The 23,701-nt window shown below is 37.9% G+C and overlaps 16 non-coding genes across 16 annotated transcripts; all 16 read left to right on the top strand.

Annotated features, from left to right (window-relative positions):
* The first annotated feature begins 194 nt into the window (after positions 1 to 194).
* Trnaa-cgc (transfer RNA alanine (anticodon CGC)) lies at positions 195 to 266 on the top strand. The gene has a single exon. It is a non-coding gene; the product is annotated as a tRNA-Ala (tRNA).
* Positions 267 to 895: 629 nt separating this feature from the next.
* Positions 896 to 967, top strand: Trnaa-ugc (transfer RNA alanine (anticodon UGC)). Its single transcript has one exon. It is a non-coding gene; the product is annotated as a tRNA-Ala (tRNA).
* Positions 968 to 1,413: 446 nt separating this feature from the next.
* Trnaa-cgc (transfer RNA alanine (anticodon CGC)) lies at positions 1,414 to 1,485 on the top strand. The gene has a single exon. It is a non-coding gene; the product is annotated as a tRNA-Ala (tRNA).
* Positions 1,486 to 2,114: 629 nt separating this feature from the next.
* Trnaa-ugc (transfer RNA alanine (anticodon UGC)) lies at positions 2,115 to 2,186 on the top strand. Its single transcript has one exon. It is a non-coding gene; the product is annotated as a tRNA-Ala (tRNA).
* Positions 2,187 to 2,632: 446 nt separating this feature from the next.
* Trnaa-cgc (transfer RNA alanine (anticodon CGC)) lies at positions 2,633 to 2,704 on the top strand. The gene has a single exon. It is a non-coding gene; the product is annotated as a tRNA-Ala (tRNA).
* Positions 2,705 to 3,333: 629 nt separating this feature from the next.
* On the top strand, positions 3,334 to 3,405 carry Trnaa-ugc (transfer RNA alanine (anticodon UGC)). The gene has a single exon. It is a non-coding gene; the product is annotated as a tRNA-Ala (tRNA).
* A 440-nt stretch (positions 3,406 to 3,845) lies between these two features.
* Positions 3,846 to 3,917, top strand: Trnaa-cgc (transfer RNA alanine (anticodon CGC)). Its single transcript has one exon. It is a non-coding gene; the product is annotated as a tRNA-Ala (tRNA).
* Positions 3,918 to 7,772: 3,855 nt separating this feature from the next.
* On the top strand, positions 7,773 to 7,844 carry Trnaa-ugc (transfer RNA alanine (anticodon UGC)). The gene has a single exon. It is a non-coding gene; the product is annotated as a tRNA-Ala (tRNA).
* Positions 7,845 to 8,431: 587 nt separating this feature from the next.
* Positions 8,432 to 8,503, top strand: Trnaa-cgc (transfer RNA alanine (anticodon CGC)). The gene has a single exon. It is a non-coding gene; the product is annotated as a tRNA-Ala (tRNA).
* Positions 8,504 to 9,292: 789 nt separating this feature from the next.
* Positions 9,293 to 9,364, top strand: Trnaa-ugc (transfer RNA alanine (anticodon UGC)). The gene has a single exon. It is a non-coding gene; the product is annotated as a tRNA-Ala (tRNA).
* A 1,118-nt stretch (positions 9,365 to 10,482) lies between these two features.
* Trnaa-cgc (transfer RNA alanine (anticodon CGC)) lies at positions 10,483 to 10,554 on the top strand. The gene has a single exon. It is a non-coding gene; the product is annotated as a tRNA-Ala (tRNA).
* A 479-nt stretch (positions 10,555 to 11,033) lies between these two features.
* Positions 11,034 to 11,105, top strand: Trnaa-ugc (transfer RNA alanine (anticodon UGC)). The gene has a single exon. It is a non-coding gene; the product is annotated as a tRNA-Ala (tRNA).
* An 874-nt stretch (positions 11,106 to 11,979) lies between these two features.
* On the top strand, positions 11,980 to 12,051 carry Trnaa-ugc (transfer RNA alanine (anticodon UGC)). Its single transcript has one exon. It is a non-coding gene; the product is annotated as a tRNA-Ala (tRNA).
* A 445-nt stretch (positions 12,052 to 12,496) lies between these two features.
* On the top strand, positions 12,497 to 12,567 carry Trnaa-cgc (transfer RNA alanine (anticodon CGC)). The gene has a single exon. It is a non-coding gene; the product is annotated as a tRNA-Ala (tRNA).
* Positions 12,568 to 13,196: 629 nt separating this feature from the next.
* Trnaa-cgc (transfer RNA alanine (anticodon CGC)) lies at positions 13,197 to 13,268 on the top strand. Its single transcript has one exon. It is a non-coding gene; the product is annotated as a tRNA-Ala (tRNA).
* Positions 13,269 to 18,312: 5,044 nt separating this feature from the next.
* On the top strand, positions 18,313 to 18,384 carry Trnaa-ugc (transfer RNA alanine (anticodon UGC)). Its single transcript has one exon. It is a non-coding gene; the product is annotated as a tRNA-Ala (tRNA).
* The last annotated feature ends 5,317 nt before the right edge of the window (positions 18,385 to 23,701 follow it).

Genomic DNA, 23,701 nt, shown 5'->3' with positions numbered 1-23,701 from the left:
TTGAACTCTTTCTATGGACCATGCTTGGTAAAACGCAATCACAATATATGTTAGAAATCCTAGAATCCGTGTTGAACAATGTATGGACTGGTATTATATTGATATGAAGTCTTTTATTGTAAAAATATCGCTTCTAACATAGAATACAGATTTCGCGATGTTGACCTTTTCCATCGCTTCTACAACAACAAAATGGGGATGTAGCTCAGTGGTAGAGCGCTCGCATCGCAAGTGAGAGGCCCCGGGTTCAATCCCCGGCATCTCCAGTACTTTTTACCACCTTCTGCCACCATAAACGTACCCATACTTAGATAACTATAAATAATAAATTAATAAATGAGGACGTGTCCTAGTGGCAAGACATGCACAGGTACTAACTAAAACACAATACTGTAGCTCAGTGCTAGCATCGCAAGTGAGGGTTCAATCCACGGCATCGCCTGTACTTTTCTTACCATTTTCTGCCAATATAAACACACCCAGCCCCCTTCGCCAAAACATAAAGAAAGAAGTAAATGATACAAACATTAATATAGGCGTGTACCAGTAGCAACACCAACAGATGTACTAATTTAAACAATATACTAACTTATGTCCTGCAATTTCATATTGATACTTTGTAATTAAATTGGTTAACCCTTTCACATTCATTTTCAATACTAACACCACAATAAACGCTATCCACAGCTTCAGATTGTAGTAGATTCAACGTAGACCTACAACATCGCATTATGTATCTCATGGATCTCACATATTTGTTTAATTGTATATTTGTAGATCATAGATACTGATGTCCCATATGTGTTTATTTGTCAGTTGCGTGGATTAGATGGAATTGACCTGCCAATTGTATTTCTACAAACCTTATATTAACATGTAACAAGACAAAACATGTGGGGATGTAGCTCAGTGGTAGAGCGCACGCTTTGCATGTGATAGGCCCCGGGTTAAATCCCCGGCATCTCCAGTAGCTTTTTCACAGAAAAAGATTCCCGGGTCATTTAAACAACATTCTGTATAAGATGGTCAGCTGCTTTACGTATACTATTTCGTATTTTCAACAAAACCATACAAATGTGTTACTTTTTATGAACTAATTATTATTATATAAAAATATAAATATAATTATAATAACAAATAAATTAATAAAAGTGTTCGAAAATGTGGACAAAATGAACACATTGCCAGATTTGTTTAATCACTTTTGTTAAATATGCGTTGTTTCTCATTTGATAAATTCTGTCGAAATCTACAACGTTTGAACCCTTTCTAGAAATCCTAGAATCCGTGTTGAACAATGTATGGACTGGTATTATATTGATATGAAGTCTTTTATTGTAAAAATATCGCTTCCAATATAGAATACAGATTTCGCGATGTTGACATTTTCCATCGCTTCTACAACAACAAAATGGGGATGTAGCTCAGTGGTAGAGCGCTCGCATCGCAAGTGAGAGGCCCCGGGTTCAATCCCCGGCATCTCCAGTACTTTTTACCACCTTCTGCCACCATAAACGTACCCATACTTAGATAACTATAAATAATAAATTAATAAATGAGGACCTGAACTAGCGGCGAGACATGCACAGGTACTAACTAAAACACAATACTGTAGCTCAGTGCTAGCATCGCAAGTGAGGGTTCAATCCACGGCATCGCCTGTACTTTTCTTACCATTTTCTGACAATATATACACACCCAGCCCCCTTCGCCAAAACATAAAGAAAGAAGTAAATGAAACAAACATTAATATAGGCGTGTACCAGTAGCAACACTGACAGGTGTACTAATAAAAACAATATACTAACTTATGTCCTGCAATTTCATATTGATACTTTGTAATTAAATTGGTTAACCCTTTCACATTCATTTTCAACACTAACACCACAATAAACGCTATCCACAGCTTCAGAGTGTAGTAGATTCAACGTAGACCTACAACATCGCATTATGTATCTCATGGATCTCACATATTTGTTTAATTGTATATTTGTAGATTATAGATACTGATGTCCCATATGTGTTTATTTGTAAGTTGCGTGGATTAGATGGAATTGACCTGCCAATTGTATTTCTACAAACCTGATATTAACATGTAACAAGACAATACATGTGGGGATGTAGCTCAGTGGTAGAGCGCTCGCTTTGCATGTGATAGGCCCCGGGTTCAATCCCCGGCATCTCCAGTAGCTTTTTCACAGAAAAAGATTCCCGGGTCATTTAAACAACATTCTGTATTAGATGGTCAGCTGCTTTACGTATACTATTTCGTATATTCCACAAAACCATACAAATGTGTTACTTTTTATGAACTAATTATAATTATATAAAAATATAAATATAATTATAATAACAAATAAATTAATAAAAGTGTTCGAAAATGTGGACAAAATGAACACATTGCCAGATTTGTTTAATCACTTTTGTTAAATATGCGTTGTTTCTCATTTGATAAATTTTGTCGGAATCTACTACGTTTGAACCCTTTCTAGAAATCCTAGAATCCGTGTTGAACAATGTATGGACTGGTATTATATTGATATGAAGTCTTTTATTGTAAAAATATCGCTTCCAATATAGAATACAGATTTCGCGATGTTGACATTTTCCATCGCTTCTACAACAACAAAATGGGGATGTAGCTCAGTGGTAGAGCGCTCGCATCGCAAGTGAGAGGCCTCGGGTTCAATCCCCGGCATCTCCAGTACTTTTTACCACATTCTGCCACCATAAACGTACCCATACTTAGATAACTATAAATAATTAATTAATAAATGAGGACGTGAACTAGTGGCGAGACATGCACAGGTACTAACTAAAACACAATACTGTAGCTCAGTGCTAGCATCGCTAGTGAGGGTTCAATCCACGGCATCGCCTGTACTTTTCTTACCATTTTCTGCCAATATATACACACCCAGCCCCCTTCGCCAAAACATAAAGAAAGAAGTAAATGATACAAACATTAATATAGGCGTGTACCAGTAGCAACACTGACAGATGTACTAATTAAAACAATATACTAACTTATGTCCTGCAATTTCATATTGATACTTTGTAATTAAATTGGTTAACCCTTTCACATTCATTTTCAATACTAACACCACAATAAACGCTATCCACAGCTTCAGATTGTAGTAGATTCAACGTAGACCTACAACATCGCATTATGTATCTCATGGATCTCACATATTTGTTTAATTGTATATTTGTAGATCATAGATACTGATGTCCCATATGTGTTTATTTGTCAGTTGCGTGGATTAGATGGAATTGACCTGCCAATTGTATTTCTACAAAGCTTATATTAACATGTAACAATACAATACATGTGGGGATGTAGCTCAGTGGTAGAGCGCTCGCTTTGCATGTGATAGGCCCCGGGTTCAATCCCCGGCATCTCCAGTAGCTTTTTCACAGAAAAAGATTCCCAGGTCATTTAAACAACATTCTGTATTAGATTGTCAGCTGCTTTACGTATGCTATTTCGTATATTCCACAAAACCATACAAATGTGTTACTTTTTATGAACTAATTATAATTATATAAAAATATAATTATAATAAAAAATAAATTAATAAAAGTGTTCGAAAATGTGAACAAAATGAACACATTGCCAGATTTGTTTAATCACTTTTGTTAAATATGCGTTGTTTCTCATTTGATAAATTCTGTCGAAATCTACTACGTTTGAACCCTTTCTAGAAATCCTAGAATCCGTGTTGAACAATGTATGGACTGGTATTATATTGATATGAAGTCTTTTATTGTACAAATATCGCTTCTAACATAGAATACAGATTTCGCGATGTTGACATTTTCCATCGCTTCTACAACAACAAAATGGGGATGTAGCTCAGTGGTAGAGCGCTCGCATCGCAAGTGAGAGGCCCCGGGTTCAATCCCCGGCATCTCCAGTACTTTTTACCACATTCTGCCACCATAAACGTACCCATACTTAGATAACTATAAATAATAAATTAGTAAATGAGGACGTGAACTAGTGGCGAGACATGCACAGGTACTAACTAAAACACAATACTGAACAGTGACACGTTATTTCCATATTGATCATGCGGAATTACCTTTGGTTAACATCTTCACTTTCATTATCCTTACTACAACCACAATTAACGCTATCGAGAACCTAATATTATTATAGATTCTAGGTAGATCTAAGACAATTCTGTGATGTATCTCATATCATTTATAGATTGTTATTTATAGATCATACATAGCAATAATATTCCATATTAGTTCGTGTATAAGTTGAAGGAATTGACTAGTAAACTTTATCTCCTTGGACTTTATATGGACATGATGTTACAACAACAGCAACAACAACAACACCAAGAACATTAATTCAGCAGTAATGCTTATACAAGCTCATAGCAAACGTTATATATGCATTATACAATATATAAGTTATCGTTGAAGATAGGAGTTGGACGATAGTGTTGTGAACTGGTTAAAATGGTAAGTTATGAAGGAAATAAATAATTGCATCTTATATTGTAAATGCACTTCTAATTTCTACTAACTTACTAACAAGACACGCGATTTGAAGAATTTGCAGTACGGGGAGGAACAAATTGATACTGATTTTTCAAAACAAAATTTATTTAATTGAAATATTTAAATAATTGATTTTAAATACATTATATATTTGAAACTTATTGTGAGATTGCACATAAGCGCGGGCTTGTAGCTCAGCGATGGAGCCGCAGATGCAAGTCCGCGCAGACAGGCAGTAGTGAAGACACATCCGAACCTGTACTTAGACTCTGACTTCCAAGCCAAACAGGCAGTAGTAAAGACGTTTCGGAACCTTTACTAAGACTCTGACTTAGTGAAAGAGCCGCAGATGAAGGTCCGCCCATAAAGGCAGTAGTGAAGACGCATCGGGACCTGTACTTAGACGCTGACTTTCACATCATGCTCAGTGGTAGAGACGCAGATGTAGGTCCGCACATAAAAGCAGTACGAAAGACGCATCGGGACCTGTACTTAGACTCTCACTTAAGCCTATAGCCGCAGATACAGGTCCGCACATACAGGCAATAGTTGAGACGCATCGTGACCTGTACCAAGACTCTGACTTAGTGGTAGAGCCGTAGATGTAGGTCCGCACATACAAGCAGTAGTGAAGACGCATCGGGACCTAAACTTAAACTCTCACTTCCACACAACACTCAGTGGTAGAGCCGCAGATGTAGGTCCGCGCATACAGGCAGTAGTGAAGACGCTTCGGTACCTGTACTTAGACTCTGACTTCCACACCACACTTAGTGGTAGAGCCGCAAATGTAGGTCCGCGCATACAGGCAGTAGTGAAGACGCTTCGGTACCTGTACTTAGACTCTGACTTCCACACCACACTCAGTGGTAGAGCCGCAGATGCAGGTCCGCGCATACAGGCAGTAGTGAAGACAAATCGGGACCTGTACTTAGACTCTGACTTCAACACTACACTCAGTGGTAGAGCCGCAGATGCCGGTCCGCGCATACAGGCAGTAGTGAAGACAAATCGGGACCTGTACTTAGACTCTGACTTCAACACTACACTCAGTGGTAGAGCCGCAGATGCAGGTCCGCGCATACAGGCAGTAGTGAAGACGCTTCGGTACCTGTACTTAGACTCTGACTTCAACACCACACTTAGTGGTAGAGCCGCAGATGCAGGTCCACGCATACAGGCAGTAGTGAAGACACATCGGGACCTGTACTTAGACTCTGACTTCCACACCACACTTAGTGGTAGAGCCGCAGATGCAGGTCCGTGCGTACAGGCAGTAGTGAAGACACATCGGGACCTGTACTTAGACTCTGACTTCCACACCACACTTTTTGGTAGAGTCGCAGATGCAGGTCCGCGCATACAGGCAGTAGTGAAGACGCTTCGGTACCTGTACTTAGAATCTGACTTCCACACCACACTTAGTGGTAGAGTCGCAGATGCAGGTCCGCGCATACAGGCAGTAGTGAAGACACATCGGGACCTGTACTTAGACTCTGACTTCCACACCACACTTAGTGGTAGAGCCGCAGATGCAGGTCCGTGCGTACAGGCAGTAGTGAAGACAAATCGGGACCTGTACTTAGACTCTGTCTTCCACACCACACTTAGTGGTAGAGTCGCAGATGCAGGTCCGCGCATACAGGCAGTAGTGAAGACGCTTCGGTACCTGTACTTAGACTCTGACTTCCACACCACACTCAGTGGTAGAGCCGCAGATGTAGGTCCGTGCGTACAGGCAGTAGTGAAGACACATCGGGAAATGTACTAAGACTCTGACTTCCACACCACACTTAGTGGTAGAGTCGCAGATGCAGGTCCGCGCATACAGGCAGTAGTGAAGGACCTGTACTTACTCTCATTTGCACACCACACTTCGTGGTTTAGCGCTCGCTTTGCTTGTGAAAAGCCCAGGTTTCATTTCCCGGCATCTCCTAGATAATTATTTTACACCGTTTTCTAAAAACTTAATTGAACCAAAGCCGTAATACATTCTACATTCATTTGTCTATACGATAGGCCCCGGGTTCAATCCCCGGCATCACTAGTATCGTTTTAGCAAAATCAGATACACGAACGAAGTTAAACAGTCTCAATTATGTGGTCTATATGGCTTGTCATATATTTCACACCATCATAAACGTTTGGCTTAATATGAAGATAACACGTGTTTGAACATGTGAACGATATGAAGAACACTACCCGTTTCATTCATTCATTTTTGTTAAATATACGTCTTATCGGAATACTCCTAATTGTGAAGGTATCTAGTAGTTTGAACACATTCAATCGATCATGCTTAGTAGAGAAGCAATCAAATCGTATGTAAGCAATCCTAATTCCGCGTAGAACAATTTCTGGACCTTTATCTCTTATGATAACGTGTCAACATGTGTACTATATTGATATGAAGAGTTATATTTTTTTTAATTTTCGTTTATGTCATACAATAATGTATTCAATCCCCGGCATCTCCAGTACTTTTCTTACCAGGTTTCTGCCAAAATATGCACATCCAGCCACCTTCACCAAATATAAAATGATGAAATTAGTGCATGTACTGATTTAAACAATTTACTAACCTGTGACCTGTAATTTCATATTGCTAACTAAATGTGGAATTTAATTCATTGCCCTTTTACATTAATTATCAATACTAATGCCACGATAAACGCTATCCACAACTTCAGATATTAGTAGATTCAACGTAAATCTACGACAACTCATGATCATTTATCTCACATAATTCAATAATTGTATATTTGTAGATCACAGATATTGGTGTTCCGTATGTGTTTATTTGTCAGGTGTGTGGATTTGATGGAAAAGACCGGTCACTTGTATTTCTAAAATCCCTTGATAAACATGTAATAAAATACAGACGTGTAACTGAAGCAACACCGACAGGTTCGCTAATTATGACAATTAACTAACCCATGTCCTGTAATTTCATATTGCTAATCTGAAATTAAATTGGTTAACCTTTTCACATTCATTATCAATACTAACGCAATTATAAACGCTATCCAAAACTTAGATTGTAGTAGATTGAACGTGGATCTAAGACAACTGATTATCATGTTTCTCACATAATTGTATATGTGTAGTGTATCTCACAGGATTCTATAATTGTATATTTGTAGATCATACATAATGATGTTTCATATGTGTGTATTTGTCAGTTGCGTGGATTTGATGGAATTGACCGGTCAATTTCTAAAATATCTATATAAACATGTAACAAAATTTGTAAATATGGGGATGTAGCTCAGTGGTAGAGCGCTCGCTTTGCATGTGATAGGCCCCGGGTTCAATATCCGGCATCTCCATTTGCCTTTTCACAGAAAAAGATACACAGGACTGCAGGTCATTTAACAACATTCGACGGTCAGCTGCTTTACGTATATTCCACAAAACCTAAATGTGTACAATATGAACAAATTGTCAGATTTGTTAATTAACTTTTGTTAAATATGCGTCGTATCTCCATTGATTGATTTTGTCGATATCTACTAGGTGTGAACAATTGCTATCGACCATGCTTAGTAAAACGCAATCATGTTAGAAATCCTGGGTTCCGTGTTGAGCAATGTATGGTCCAATATCTTTAACCCATTTATGCCCAGTGGACTCTCCCATCCTTCTAAATTGGATCAATTTATTTCCAAAATTAGGGATGTCTGGTATATTTATCTCTATTTTTAGAATATTTCTTACTGAAATTCCTTTAAGCAAACAGCGCAGACCCAGATGAGACTCCACATTATGCGGCGTCTCATCTGGATCTACGCTGTTTGCAATGTCCTTTTTTCAGGACGCTAGGCGTAAATGGGTTAACTTGTAAAAATATCGCTTCTAACACATAATACAGATGTCGCGATTGTGAGATGTTCCAACGTTTCTACTACATCAATATGGGGATGTAGCTCAGTAGTAGAGCGCTCGCATCGCAAGTGAGAGGCCCCGGGTTCAATCACCGGCATCTCCAGTATCTTTTTACCACCTTCTGCCACCAGAAACGTACCCAGCAGCATCCAAAATATACATACATAACTATAAATAATAAATTTGTCAATGATGACATGCACCAGTGGAAACATGTACTAACTAAAACAAAATACTGACCTGTGTCCCGTTATATCCATATTGATCATGCGGAATTACCTTGGTTAACATCGTCACGATCACTATCCTAACTACAGCCACAATTAACGCTATCGAGAACCTTAATAGGATTCTACATAGATCTACGACACCTCGTTGTGATGTAGCTCATACAATTAATAATATTGTTTATGTATAAATCATACACAACCATAATATTCCATATAATTGTACGTACTGGTAAGATGCATTCATTTGAAGTATTTGACCAGTAAACTGTAATTCCTACGTGTTTATATTGTCGTATTTTATCGGCTATATATCAGTTGTAGAGCCGCAGATGCGGGTCGGCACGTACAGGCAGTAGTGAAGACGCATCGGGACCTGTACTTAGAGTCTCACTTCCACACCGCACTCAGTGGTACAGCCGCAGATGCAGGTCCGCCCATACAGGCAGTAGTGAAAACGGATCGCGACCTGTACTTAGACTCTGAATTCCACACCACACTATGTGGTAATGCGCTCGCTTTGCAGTTGAAAAGCCCCGGTTTCATTTCCCGGCATCTGCAATATATTTATTTTCCACCTTTTTAAAAACTTTATAGGACCGAGGCAATACATTATAAATTCATTGGTCTACACTGGATTTAATGCATTTCAGGTGATGGAACGTGGTGATGTAGCTCAGTGGTAGAGCGCTCGCTTTGCATGTGATAGGCCCCGGGTTCAATCCCCGGCATCTCCAGTAGCTTTTTCACACAAACAACAACATTCATTATCCAATTGTCAACTGCTTTTCATATATTCTACAAAACCATATTCATGTTATATTTTTATGCGCTAATTATAACTAGTGTTCCAAAATGTGTACTGTATGAACAAATTTCCAGATTTGTTAATTCACATTTGTTAATTATGTGTCGTACCTATAACTTCCGGTAATACATACATTGACAGGAAAACTGTCTAAAATGAGCCTATAGACGTGAATACTTATTTAATTGTTCACATATATGCTGTACTTGGAAACATTTTCTCCAAAAAAGCTCAGTACTATTCGACCGCACATACATAATTTATGGTAAATTTGAACGTAACATAGATTATTCTTAATTATCTGTCCCGTAATCGTTTTTCACGTGCTGACCTACATAGACAATATGGGTAGCATTTTACATTTTTATCGACATTCTTACTCGTAACAGTCGGATATTTTATCCAATTTGTCATATTTTAATATTCCACCTTTGCATCTACATCGCAATCGTCTCCTTTGTTGCAAATCGTTTTAGTCTTCATTGGTCTTTACTACATTTAATGTATTTCAGGTGAGGGTATGTGGGAATATATCTCAGTGGCAGAGCGCTCGCTTTGCATGTGATAGGCCCCGGGTTCAACTCCCGGCATCTCCAGTATCATTTTAGCAAAAATAGACCCACGAACGAAGTTACACAGTCTTCATGATGTGGTCTATATTGCTTGTCATATATTTCACACCATCATAAACGTTTGTCTCAATATGAAGATAGCACGTGTTCGAATATATGAATAATGTTACTCTTTTCATTCATTTACTTTTGTAAAATATGCGTCTTATCGGAATACTCTTACTTTAAGAAGGTATCTAGTAGCTTGTACATCATCGATCGATAATGCTTAGTAAATAAGCAATCACAGTGTATGTAAGCAATCCTAGGTCCGTGTATAACAGTCGGGTATTAATGGACATTTATCTGTTATGATAGCGCACAAACGTGTGTTTTATATTGATATGAAGAATTGTTTTCTTTAAAATTATCTTTTCTGTCAAACAATAAAAATTCTCAATTGTGAGATGTTTCAACGATTATGCGACACCACTGAGGGGATGTTGCTTAGTGGTAGAGCGCTCGCATCGCAAGTGAGAGGCCCCGGGTTCAATCCCCGGCATCTCTAGTACTTTTCTTACCAGTTTCTGCCAAAATATACACATCCAGCCACTTTCTCCAAAATATAAAAGTAATACAATAAGTTCATCAATTAGAAAAAAAAGTAAATAACACAAAAGTAAATATATACTTGTACCAGTAGCAACACCCACAGATGTACTAATTAAAACACTTTACTAACATATGTCCTGTAATTTCATATTGCTAATACGGAGTAACATTGGTTAACCCTTTCACATTCATTATCAATACTAACGCCACAGTAAACGCTATCCATAACTTCAGGTATTTGTAGATTCAACGTAGATCAACGACAACTCATTATCATATATCTTAGATAATTCAATAATTGTATATTATTTCGTAGATCATATGCTGTATAATGATATTCCGTATGTGTTTATTTGTCAGTTGCGTGGATTTGATGGAATTGACCGGTCAATTTCTAAAATAGCTACATAAACATGTAAAAATAAATGTTACTGTGGGGATGTAGCTCAGTGGTAGAGCGCTCGCTTTGCATGTGATAGGCCCCGGGTTCAATCCCCGGCATCTCCAGTTAGCTTTTTCACAGAAAAAGATCCCCAGGTCATTCAACAACATTCCATGGTCAGCAGCTTTACGTATATTTCACAAAACCATTTTCATGTAATACTTTTTTGAACTAATTATAACTACTTTTCAAAAATGTGTACAATATAAACAAATTGCTTGATTTGTTTAATCATTTTTGTTAAATATGCGTCGTTTCTCAATTGATTGACTCTGTCGAAATCTACTACGTTCAATCCCCGGCATCTCCAGTACTTTTTACCACCTTCTGCCACCATAAACGTTCCCATACTTACATAACTATTAATAACAAATTAATAAATAAGGACGTGTCCTAGTGGCAAGACATGCACAGGTACTTACTAAAATACAATACTGTAGCTCAGTGCTAGCATCGCAAGTGAGGGTTCAATCCACGGCATCGCCTGTACTTTTCTTACCATTTTCTGCCAATATATACATACCCTGCCCCCTTCGCCAAAACATAAAGAAAGAAGTAAATGATACAAACATTTATATAGGCGTGTACCAGTAGCAACACCGACAGATGTACTAATTAAAACAATATACGAACTTATGTCCTGCAATTTCATATTGATACTTTGTAATTAAATTGGTTAACCCTTTCACATTCATTTTCAATACTAACACCACAATTAACGCTATCCACAGCTTCAGACTGTAGAAGATTCAACGTAGACCTACAACATCGCATTATGTATCTCATGGATCTCACATATTTGTTTAATTGTATATTTGTAGATCATAGATACTGATGTTCCATATGTGTTTATTTGTCAGTTGCGTGGATTAGATGGAATTGACCTGCCAATTGTATTTCTACAAACCTTATATTAACATGTAACAAGACAATACATGTGGGGATGTAGCTCAGTGGTAGAGCGCTCGCTTTGCATGTGATAGGCCCCGGGTTCAATCCCCGGCATCTCCAGTAGCTTTTTCACAGAAAAAGATTCCCGGGTCATTTAAACAACATTCTGTATTAGATGGTCAGCTGCTTTACGTATACTATTTCGTATATTCCACAAAACAATCCAAATGTGTTACTTTTTATGAACTAATTATAATTATATAAAAATATAAATTTAATTATAATAACAAATAAATTAATAAAAGTGTTCGAAAATGTGGACAAAATGAACACATTGCCAGATTTGTTTAATCCCTTTTGTTAAATATGCGTTGTTTCTCATTTGATAAATTCTGTCGAAATCTACTACGTTTGAACCCTTTCTAGAAATCCTAGAATCCGTGTTGAACAATGTATGGACTGGTATTATATTGATATGAAGTCTTTTATTGTAAAAATATCGCTTCCAATATAGAATACAGATTTCGCGATGTTGACATTTTCCATCGCTTCTACAACAACAAATGGGGATGTAGCTCAGTGGTAGAGCGCTCGCATCGCAAGTGAGAGGCCCCGGGTTCAATCCCGGCATATCCAGTTCTTTTTACCACCTTCTACCACCATAAACGTACCCATACTTAGATAACTATAAATAATAAATTAATAAATGAGGACGTGAACTAGTGGCGAGACATGCAAAGGTACTAACTAAAACACAATACTGTAGCTCAGTGCTAGCATCGCAAGTGAGGGTTCAATCCACGGCATCGTCTGTATTTTTCTTACCATTTTCTGACAATATATACACACCCAGCCCCCTTCGCCAAAACATAAAGAAAGAAGTAAATGATACAAACATTAATATAGGCGTGTACCAGTAGCAACACTGACAGGTGTACTAATAAAAACAATATACTAACTTATGTCCTGCAATTTCATATTGATACTTTGTAATTAAATTGGTTAACCCTTTCACATTCATTTTAAATACTAACACCACAATAAACGCTATCCACAGCTTCAGATTGTAGTAGATTCAACGTAGACCTACAACATCGCATTATGAATCTCATGGATCTCACATATTTGTTTAATTGTATATTTGTAGATCATAGATACTGATGTCCCATATGTGTTTATTTGTCAGTTGCGTGGATTAGATGGAACTGACCTGCCAATTGTATTTCTACAAACCTGATATTAACATGTAACAAGACAATACATGTGGGGATGTAGCTCAGTGGTAGAGCGCTCGCATCGCAAGTGAGAGGCCCCGGGTTCAATCCCCGGCATCTCCAGTACTTTTTACCACCTTCTGCCACCATAAACGTACCCATACTTAGATAACTATAAATAATAAATTAGTTAATGAGGACGTGAACTAGTGGCGAGACATGCACAGGTACTAACTAAAACACAATACTGAACAGTGACACGTTATTTCCATATTGATCATGCGGAATTACCTTTGGTTAACATCTTCACTTTCATTATCCTTACTACAACCACAATTAACGCTATCGAGAACCTAATATTATTATAGATTCTAGTTAGATCTAAGACAATTCTGTGATGTATCTCATATCATTTATAGATTGTTATTTATAGATCATACATAGCAATAATATTCCATATTAGTTCGTGTATAAGTTGCGTCCATTTGAAGGAATTGACTAGTAAACTTTATCTCCTTGGACTTTATATGGACATGATGTTACAACAACAGCAACAACAACAACACCAAGAACATTAATTCAGCAGTAATGCTTATACAAGCTCATAGCAAACGTTATATATGCATTATACAATATATAAGTTATCGTTGAAGATAGGAGTTGGACGATAGTGTTGTGAACTGGTTAAAATGGTAAGTTATGAAGGAAATAAATAATTGCATCTTATATTGTAAATGCACTTCTAATTTCTACTAACTTACTAACAAGACACGCGATTTGAAGAATTTGCAGTACGGGGAGGAACAAATTGATACTGATTTTTCAAAACAAAATTTATTTAATTGAAATATTTAAATAATTGATTTTAAATACATTATATATTTGAAACGTATTGTGAGATTGCATATAAGCGTGGGCTTGAAGCTCAGCGATGGAGCCGCAGATGCAAGTCTTCGCATACAGGCAGTAGTGAAGACACATCCGAACCTGTACTTAGACTCTGACTTCCAAGCCAAACAGGCAGTAGTAAAGACGTTTCGAAACCTTTACTAAGACTCTGACTTAGTGGTAGAGCCGCAGATGAAGGTCCGCCCATAAAGGCAGTAGTGAAGACGCATCGGGACCTGTACTTAGACGCTGATTTTCACATCATGCTCAGTGGTAGAGACGCAGATGTAGGTCCGCACATAAAGGCAGTAGTAAAGACGCATCGGGACCTGTACTTAGACTCTCACTTAAGCCTATAGCCGCAGATACAGGTCCGCACATACAGGCAACAGTTGAGACGCATCGTGACCTGTACCAAGACTCTGACTTAGTGGTAGAGCCGTAGATGTAGGTCCGCACATACAAGCAGTAGTGAAGACGCATCGGGACCTAAACTTAAACTCTCACTTCCACACCACACTCAGTGGTAGAGCCGCAGATGTAGGTCCGCGCATACAGGCAGTAGTGAAGACGCGTCGGTACCTGTACTTAGACTCTGACTTCAACACTACACTCAGTGGTAGAGCCGCAGATGTAAGTCCGCGCATACAGGCAGTAGTGAAGACACATCGGGACCTGTACAGAGACTCTGACTTCCACACCACACTTTGTGGTAGAGTCGCAGATGTAGGTCTGCACATACAGGCAGTAGTGAAGACGCTTCGGTACCTGTACTTAGACTCTGACTTCCACAACACACTCAGTGGTAGAGCCGCAAATGTAGGTCCGTGCGTACAGGCAGTAGTGAAGACGCTTCGGTTCCTGTACTTAGACTCTGACTTCCACACCACACTCAGTGGTAGAGCCGCAGATGTAGGTCCGCGCATACAGGCAGTAGTGAAGACGCTTCGGTACCTGTACTTAGACTCTGACTTCCACACCACACTCAGTGGTAGAGTCGCAGATGCAGGTCCGCGCATACAGGCAGTAGTGAAGACACATCGCGACCTGTACTTAGACTCTGACTTCCACACCACACTCAGTGGTAGAGTCGCAGATGTAGGTCTGCACATACAGGCAGTAGTGAAGACGCTTCGGTACCTGTACTTAGACTCTGACTTCCACACCACACTCAGTGGTAGAGCCGCAAATGTAGGTCTGTGCGTACAGGCAGTAGTGAAGACGCTTCGGTACCTGTACTTAGACTCTGACTTCCACACCACACTTAGTGGTAGAGCCGCAGATGCAGGTCCGCGCGTAAAGGCAGTAGTGAAGACACATCGGGACCTGTACTTAGACTCTGACTTCCACACCACACTTATTGGTAGAGCCGCAGATGCAGGTCCGCGCGTACAGGCAGCAGTGAAGACCCATCGGGACCTTTACAGAGACTCTGACTTCCACACCACACTTAGTGGTAGAGTCGCAGATGCAGGTCCGCGCATACAGGCAGTAGTGAAGACACATCGGGACCTGTACTTAGACTCTGTCTTCCACACCACACTTAGTGGTAGAGTTGCAGATGCAGGTCCGCGCATGCAGGCAGTAGTGAAGACGCTTCGGGACCTGTACTTAGACTCTGACTTCAACACTACACTCAGTGATAGAGCCGCAGATGCAGGTCCGCGCATACAGGCAGTAGTGAAGACACATCGGGACCTGTACTTAGACTCTGACTTCTACACCACACTCAGTGGTAGAGCCGCAGATGCAGGTCCGTGCGTACAGGTAGTAGTGAAGACACATCGGGACCTGTACTTAGACTCTGACTTCCACACCACACTTAGCGGTAGAGCCGCAGATGCAGGTCCGTGCGTACAGGCAGTAGTGAAGACACATCGGGACCTTTACTTAGACTCTGACTTCCACACCACACACAGTGGTAGAGTCGCAGATGCAGGTCCGCGCATACAGGCAGTAGTGAAGACGCTTCGGTACCTGTACTTAGAATCTGACTTCCACACCACACTTAGTCGTAGAGTCGCAGATGCAGGTCCGCGCATACAGGCAGTAGTGAAGACACATCGGGACCTGTACTTAGACTCTGACTTCCACACCACACTTAGTGGTAGAGTCGCAGATGCAGGTCCGCGCATACAGGCAGTAGTGAAGACACATCGGGACCTGTACTTAGACTCTGACTTTCACACCACACTTAGTGGTAGAGTCGCAGATGCAGGTCCGCGCATACAGGCAGTAGTGAAGACACATCGGGACCTGTACTTAGACTCTGACTTCCACACCACACTTAGTGGTAGAGTCGCAGATGCAGGTCCGCGCATACAGGCAGTAGTGAAGGACCTGTACTTACTCTCATTTGCACACCACACTTTGTGGTTTAGCGCTCGCTTTGCTTGTGAAAAGCCCAGGTTTCATTTCCCGGCATCTCCTAGATAATTATTTTAGACCTTTTTCTAAAAACTTAATTGGACCAAAGCCGTAATACATTCTACATTCATTTGTCTATACGATAGGCACCGGGTTCAATCCCCGGCATCTCTAGTATCGTTTTAGCAAAATTAGATACAGTTTAACAGTTTATTCATACACTCAGCACATTACATATGTGATAAGAGGTACTAATAAGTGTATACAAACTACTGAATGACCAGGCTGTATAGGTCAATGTAGTGAATTATATATAATAATTACTATGCTAAGTATGCTAAAGCTATGGATAATTTTCTGACTCTGATAATTAGTATGGTTAAAAATAAGTTAAATTGCTATTATAAAAAAGGAAACAAGGGAGGAACAACTAATTAAGAATTGCCAGGTGGGTGATTATTATTGAATGATTTTAGAACTTTTTTTATATATTTACAAATACTAACAAGCTTGTCTATGTCTTTCTCACACATAATGCTCTTAAAAGTATGTATATTACAGGAGTTAAAATTTACAAATGATAATAGACTATTCCTATCTCTATCAAAATAAGTACACTTAAGCATATAATGATATTCGTCTCCAACATCATTCATGTTACAAAGATGACATTTTCTTTCATTTCTAAATAAACCAAGCCAACGACCCTTTTCAATTGGTAAATACACGAACAAAGTTAAACAGTCTCAATTATGTGGTCTATATGGCTTGTCATATATTTCACACCATCATAAACGTTTGGCTTAATATGGAGATAACACGTGTTTGAACATGTGAACGATATGAAGAACACTACCCGTTTCATTCATTCATTTTTGTTAAATATACGTCTTATCGGAATACTCCTAATTGTGAAGGAATTTAGTAGTTTGAACACATTCAATCGATCATGCTTAGTAGAGAAGCAATCAAATCGTATGTAAGCAAACCTAATTCCGCGTAGAACAATTTCTGGACCTTTATCTCTTATGATAACGTGTCAACATGTGTACTATATTGATATGAAGAGTTATATATTTTTTTAATTTTCGTTTATGTCATACAATAATGTATTCAATCCCCGGCATCTCCAGTACTTTTCTTACCAGGTTTCAGCCAAAATATGCACATCCAGCCACCTTCACCAAATATAAAATGATGAAATTAGTGCATGTACTGATTTAAACAATTTACTAACCTGTGACCTGTAATTTCATATTGCTAACTAAATGTGGAATTTAATTCATTGCCCTTTTACATTAATTATCAATACTAATGCCACGATAAACGCTATCCACAACTTCAGATATTAGTAGATTCAACGTAAATCTACGACAACTCATGATCATTTATCTCACATAATTCAATAATTGTATATTTGTAGATCACAGATATTGGTGTTCCGTATGTGTTTATTTGTCAGGTGTGTGGATTTGATGGAAAAGACCGGTCACTTGTATTTCTAAAATCCCTTGATAAACATGTAATAAAATACAGACGTGTAACTGTAGCAACACCGACAGGTTCGCTAATTATGACAATTAACTAACCCATGTCCTGTAATTTCATATTGCTAATCTGAAATTAAATTGGTTAACCTTTTCACATGCATTATCAATACTAACGCAATTATAAACGCTATCCAAAACTTAGATTGTAGTAGATTGAACGTGGATCTAAGACAACTGATTATCATGTTTCTCACATAATTGTATATGTGTAGTGTATCTCACAGGATTCTATAATTGTATATTTGTAGATCATACATAATGATGGTTCATATGTGTGTATTTGTCAGTTGCGTGGATTTGATGGAATTGACCGGTCAATTTCTAAAATATCTATATAAACATGTAACAAAATTTGTAAATATGGGGATGTAGCTCAGTGGTAGAGCGCTCGCTTTGCATGTGATAGGCCCCGGGTTCAATATCCGGCATCTCCATTTGCCTTTTCACAGAAAAAGATACACAGGACTGCAGGTCATTTAACAACATTCGACGGTCAGCTGCTTTACGTATATTCCACAAAAGCTTAATGTGTACAATATGAACAAATTGTCAGATTTGTTAATTAACTTTTGTTAAATATGCGTCGTATCTCCATTGATTGATTTTGTCGATATCTACTAGGTGTGAACCATTGCTATCGACCATGCTTAGTAAAACGCAATAATGTTAGAAATCCTGGGTTCCGTGTTGAGCAATGTATGGTCCAATATCTTTAACCCATTTATGCCCAGTGGACTCTCCCATCCTTCTAAATTGGATCAATTTATTTCCAAAATTAGGGATGTCTGGTATATTTATTTCTATTTTTAGAATATTTCTTACAGAAATTCCTTTAAGCAAACAGCGCAGACCCAGATGAGACGCCACATTGTGCGGCGTCTCATCTGGATCTACGCTGTTTGCAATGTCCTTTTTTCAGGACGCTAGGCGTAAATGGGTTAACTTGTAACAAGAAATATCTTTAAAAAAGATATACGGCGTAAATAGTTTAATGAATGAGATCAAGGATAGCGAATGTCTTTTTCTGTGCAGTTCTTAGCTGCATCACACGCAGTACGGGATGTTACGGGGAGTTTTCGCGGCTTATTTTACATTATAACATATTGCTGGTCATAAACCTATAGATACAAAACAGAAAACCAAAAGAAGAATGGAAGTGAAATTTAAACATATGAGTCAACCGGCCACACGAGAAGTATCCGTATTTATAGGCGCGTTCTTCGAACAAACCTGTTTTAGTGGTTTGTCGGGCATTGCTATTTGATTCGATTATTAACAGTATCAATTATCATCGTGCTAATGCTTAAAGTAATATTATGGGCATTTTGCACTGTTGAATTGAGCTGAAAAGAATTAACAGGTTAAAATAGTTAGTTAAAATGTGGTTACTGATTAATTATCTGCAACTCACCTTGCTACCAGTTGTTTATAAAAATATATTTTATATTCGATATTCTTACGTGACCCACCCAGTCCTGTAAGCTGAAATGATCCGTAAAACAATTTCGTGTCTTTGTGTCGTATGAACAAATCTGCACTAAAACTAAATTTAGGTTCAACTCGTAAACGCATGATCAGTTGTCAAACGAAAGTACGGTTGATATTCAAATGCATTATTTTTCTCTTTCTGGTATATTGTTTTAGTATGATGATGCTGCTTTTATTAATATAAGTGTATATGAAGTAGAAACATCAAAAATAATCAACGGTTGCGATAGACACCTATAAACTGTTACATGCTCATAATATCACTTTAGTACATTAGGCAATATGGACGAATAATTATTGTTAAATTTATCAACAATAATATTTATCATTGTATTGTTGAAAACACATTAAGAATCTATTATTTACATACCATAATTATATTGCTGAATATCTTCATTTAACATATTTCTGGTCTAAAGAAAATTCCAGGTCACCTAGTTCACGGATAGCGTCTGTATTATATAACGATTATTTTACTGGCCGCCAACTCCGGTGATGACCTGTATATAAACTCTGAATGTCCGCGAATTGACCCGATATACCTCGCGGGTTGAAATGCAATGCTTTAAAGTGAGGCCTCGCTTCCATTGCTATTTATACTTTTACATGTTAACATGTTGACAGGAATAAGGAAGTAAGTACTACATATGAGAACATAGCCTTTTAAGTATAAACGCTCTTGCGCTGGTAATACTCTGAAAATAAAAGGTGTACGCACAAACTGTATTGATGTCGAGAATTGAGTGTAAAACTGTTCTATCTATTAAGCCTTTTCATTCGAGATAAAATTGTTTCATACAGTAAAACAGTGTTACAAAGACGCGGATATGTTTCCAATGTTCTGGTGGTATACTCAAATCAGCCAATGGAATAAATGAAGTGTATTCATTCGTACCTAGCCGCGGGAAATTTTATTGGAATTTTATTGGACACTTACAAAGGTCAGGCTAAGGTGAAAAGCTGGCTTATGCAGCTTACGCCGAAAAATATCGCTTCTAACACATAATACAGATGTCGCGATTGTGAGATGTTCCAACGTTTCTACTACATCAATATGGGGATGTAGCTCAGTAGTAGAGCGCTCTCATCGCAAGTAAGAGGCCCCGGGTTCAATCACCGGCATCTCCAGTATCTTTTTACCACCTTCTGCCACCAGAAACGTACCCAGCCACATCCAAAAATACATACATAACTATAAATAATAAATTAGTCAATGGTGACATGCACCAGTGGAAACATGTACTAACTAAAACAAAATACTGACCTGTGTCCCGTTATATCCATATTGATCATGCGGAATTACCTTGGTTAACATCGTCACGATCACTATCCAAACTACAGCCACAATAAACGCTATCGAGAACCTTAATAGAATTCTACATAGATCTACGACACCTCGTTGTGATGTAGCTCATACAATTAATATATTGTTTATTTATAAATCATACACAACATTAATGTTTCATATTATTGTACGTACTGGTAAGATGCATTCATTTGAAGTATTTGACCAGTAAAGTGTAATTCCTACGTGTTTATATTGTCGTATTTTATCGGCTATATATCAGTGGTAGAGCCGCAGATGCGGGTCGGCACATACAGGCAGTAGTGAAGACGCATCGGGACCTGTACTTAGAGTCTCACTTCCACACCGCACTCAGTGGTACAGCCGCAGATGCAGGTCCGCCCATACAGGCAGTAGTGAAAATGGATCGCGACCTGTACTTAGACTCTGAATTCCACACCACACTATGTGGTAATGCGCTCGCTTTGCATTTGAAAAGCCCCGGTTTCATTTCCCGGCATCTGCAATATATTTATTTTACACCTTTTTCAAACCTTTATCGGACCGAGGCCGCAATACATTATAAATTCATTGGTCTATACTACATTTAATGCATTTTAGGTGCAGAATGTGGGGATGTAGCTCAGTGGTAGAGCGCTCGCTTTGCATGTGATAGGCCCCGGGTTCAATCCCTCGCATCTCCAGTAGCTTTTTCACACAAACAACAACATTCATTATCCAATGGTCAACTGCTTTTCATATATTCTACAAAACCATATTCATGTTATATTTGTATGAGCTAATTATAACTAGTGTTCCAAAATGTGTACTATATGAACAAATTGCCAGATTTGTTAATTCACATTTGTTAATTATGTGTCGTACCTCAATAGACTGATTCTGTCCAAATCTATTAGGTTTGAACCCTTTCTATGGACCTTGCTTAGTAAAACGCAATCACAATGTACATGTATGTTAGAAGCCTTAGTTCCGTGTTGAACAATCTATGCACCGGTAAAACCGTATCGCCTAATTTCATATGACTCATACTAGTAAAAATATCGTTTCTAACATAGAATACAGATGTCGCGATGTTGAGATTTTCCAACGTTTCTGCGACATCAATATGGGGATGTAGGAACTTATTTATATAGCACTTTTCTACCCAGTTTCAGCCAAAATATACACATCAAGCCATCTTTGCATGTACTAATTAAAACAATTTACTAATCTGTGTCGTGTAGATCTAATATTATATTGCTCATGTGGAATTTAATTGATTACCCTTTCACGTTCATTATCGATGCTAACGCTACAATAAACGCTATCCACAACTTCAGATATTAGTAGATTCAACGAAGATCTACGACAACTCATGATCACTTATCTCACATAATTTAATAATTGTATATGTGTAGATCATAGATAATGATATTCCGTATGTGTTTATTTTTCAGTCGCGTGGATTGATGGAAATGACCGGTCAATTGTATTTCTAAACTCGATATATAAACATGTAACAAAACTTGAACTATAGGGATGTAGCTCAGTGGTAGAGCGCTCGCTTTGCATGTGATAGGCTCGGGTTCAATCCCCGGAATCTCCAGTAGCTTTTTCACACACAAAAACACAACAACATTCTTTATCCAATGGTCAAATGCTTTACATATATTCTACAAAACCATACTCATGCTATACTTATTATGAGCTAATTATTACTAGTGTTCCAAAACGAGTACTATTTGAACAAACTACCATATGTATTTATTCACATTTGTTTAGGACGTAAGCGGCAGTTTTAATGCAAATTTTGCTCCACTTAGAATTTGATAGTTGTTGGTATTTAGGCAGAACCATCTGTTGTTGATAGAAGAATAAAATAAAAATCATGGGTCACCAGTGTTGTTCATTTTTTATTCGCACTTGAACAACAAGCATATTTCAGCACAATAACAATTCACCAATAAGGTAATAACATAAAAACTAGAGTAAATTAATGAGAAAAGTGTTGAAAACAACCTCTATATTCCTCACAAAATATGTAATACTGATTTAATTTGACTGCAAATTAATGTTTTTTTAACATGAATCCATTGATTCATGTTTTTTTTATCAATTTTTAAACATTAACAAAAACAACAGAATTTCACATTTGAAAATAAATAAAATGCATCAAAGTCAGTTTTATTTTAACATGACTTCCTCCACCTAGATTTTTTCCAAATTTACCTAAATGTTTAATGAGTAATGACTTAATACAAATATAAAAAGAAAACAATAGGTCACCAGGGTCGTTTGTTCACAAATGCAGTTTAACTGCATGTATTAAAATACAATTTAAAAACACAGTGAAAACCATGTACATGGTGCATGTCAAAACACATTACTAGTGCATGTATTGCTGTATGCCAATGAAAAAGTAGATTTAAATGTAAATGAAAACACAAATTATGTATAGCAATAAGAGTAAAAGAAGAATAAAACAGTAAATAACTGAAAACAAGATGTATACAATATATTAAAAAGGCCGTCCAACAGATTTAGGCATGTAGTGAAGCTTGTCATTAAATACTTAAAATGCTTTATATTGGTAAATTTAAACATTTGAACTAAAAATCTTAAGTAAAATGAACCACAAGAATACAATTAAAAAAAAAGGAAAACAAAGTTACCGTTAACAGGGCTCCAACCACTGACCCCTGGATTCCTGGAGTAAAAAGCCTCCCGCCTAGACCACTCGACCATCCATGCTCATGTATAGATCGTATGTATTTTTTCGGCGTAGCTGTATTAAGCCAGCTTTTCACCTTACCTGACCTTTGTAAGTGTCCAATAAAACTCAAATAAAATTTCCCGCGGCTAGGTACGAATGAATACACTTCATTTATTCCATTGGCTGATTTGAGTATACCACCAGAACATTGGAAACATATCCGCGTCTTTGTAACACTGTTTTACTGCATGAAACAATTTTATCT

The sequence above is a fragment of the Dreissena polymorpha genome, chromosome 3 (assembly GCF_020536995.1).
Source record: "Dreissena polymorpha isolate Duluth1 chromosome 3, UMN_Dpol_1.0, whole genome shotgun sequence".
In the NCBI taxonomy this organism is placed as follows: domain Eukaryota; kingdom Metazoa; phylum Mollusca; class Bivalvia; order Myida; family Dreissenidae; genus Dreissena; species Dreissena polymorpha.
This window is presented reverse-complemented; position numbering and strand designations above follow the sequence as displayed.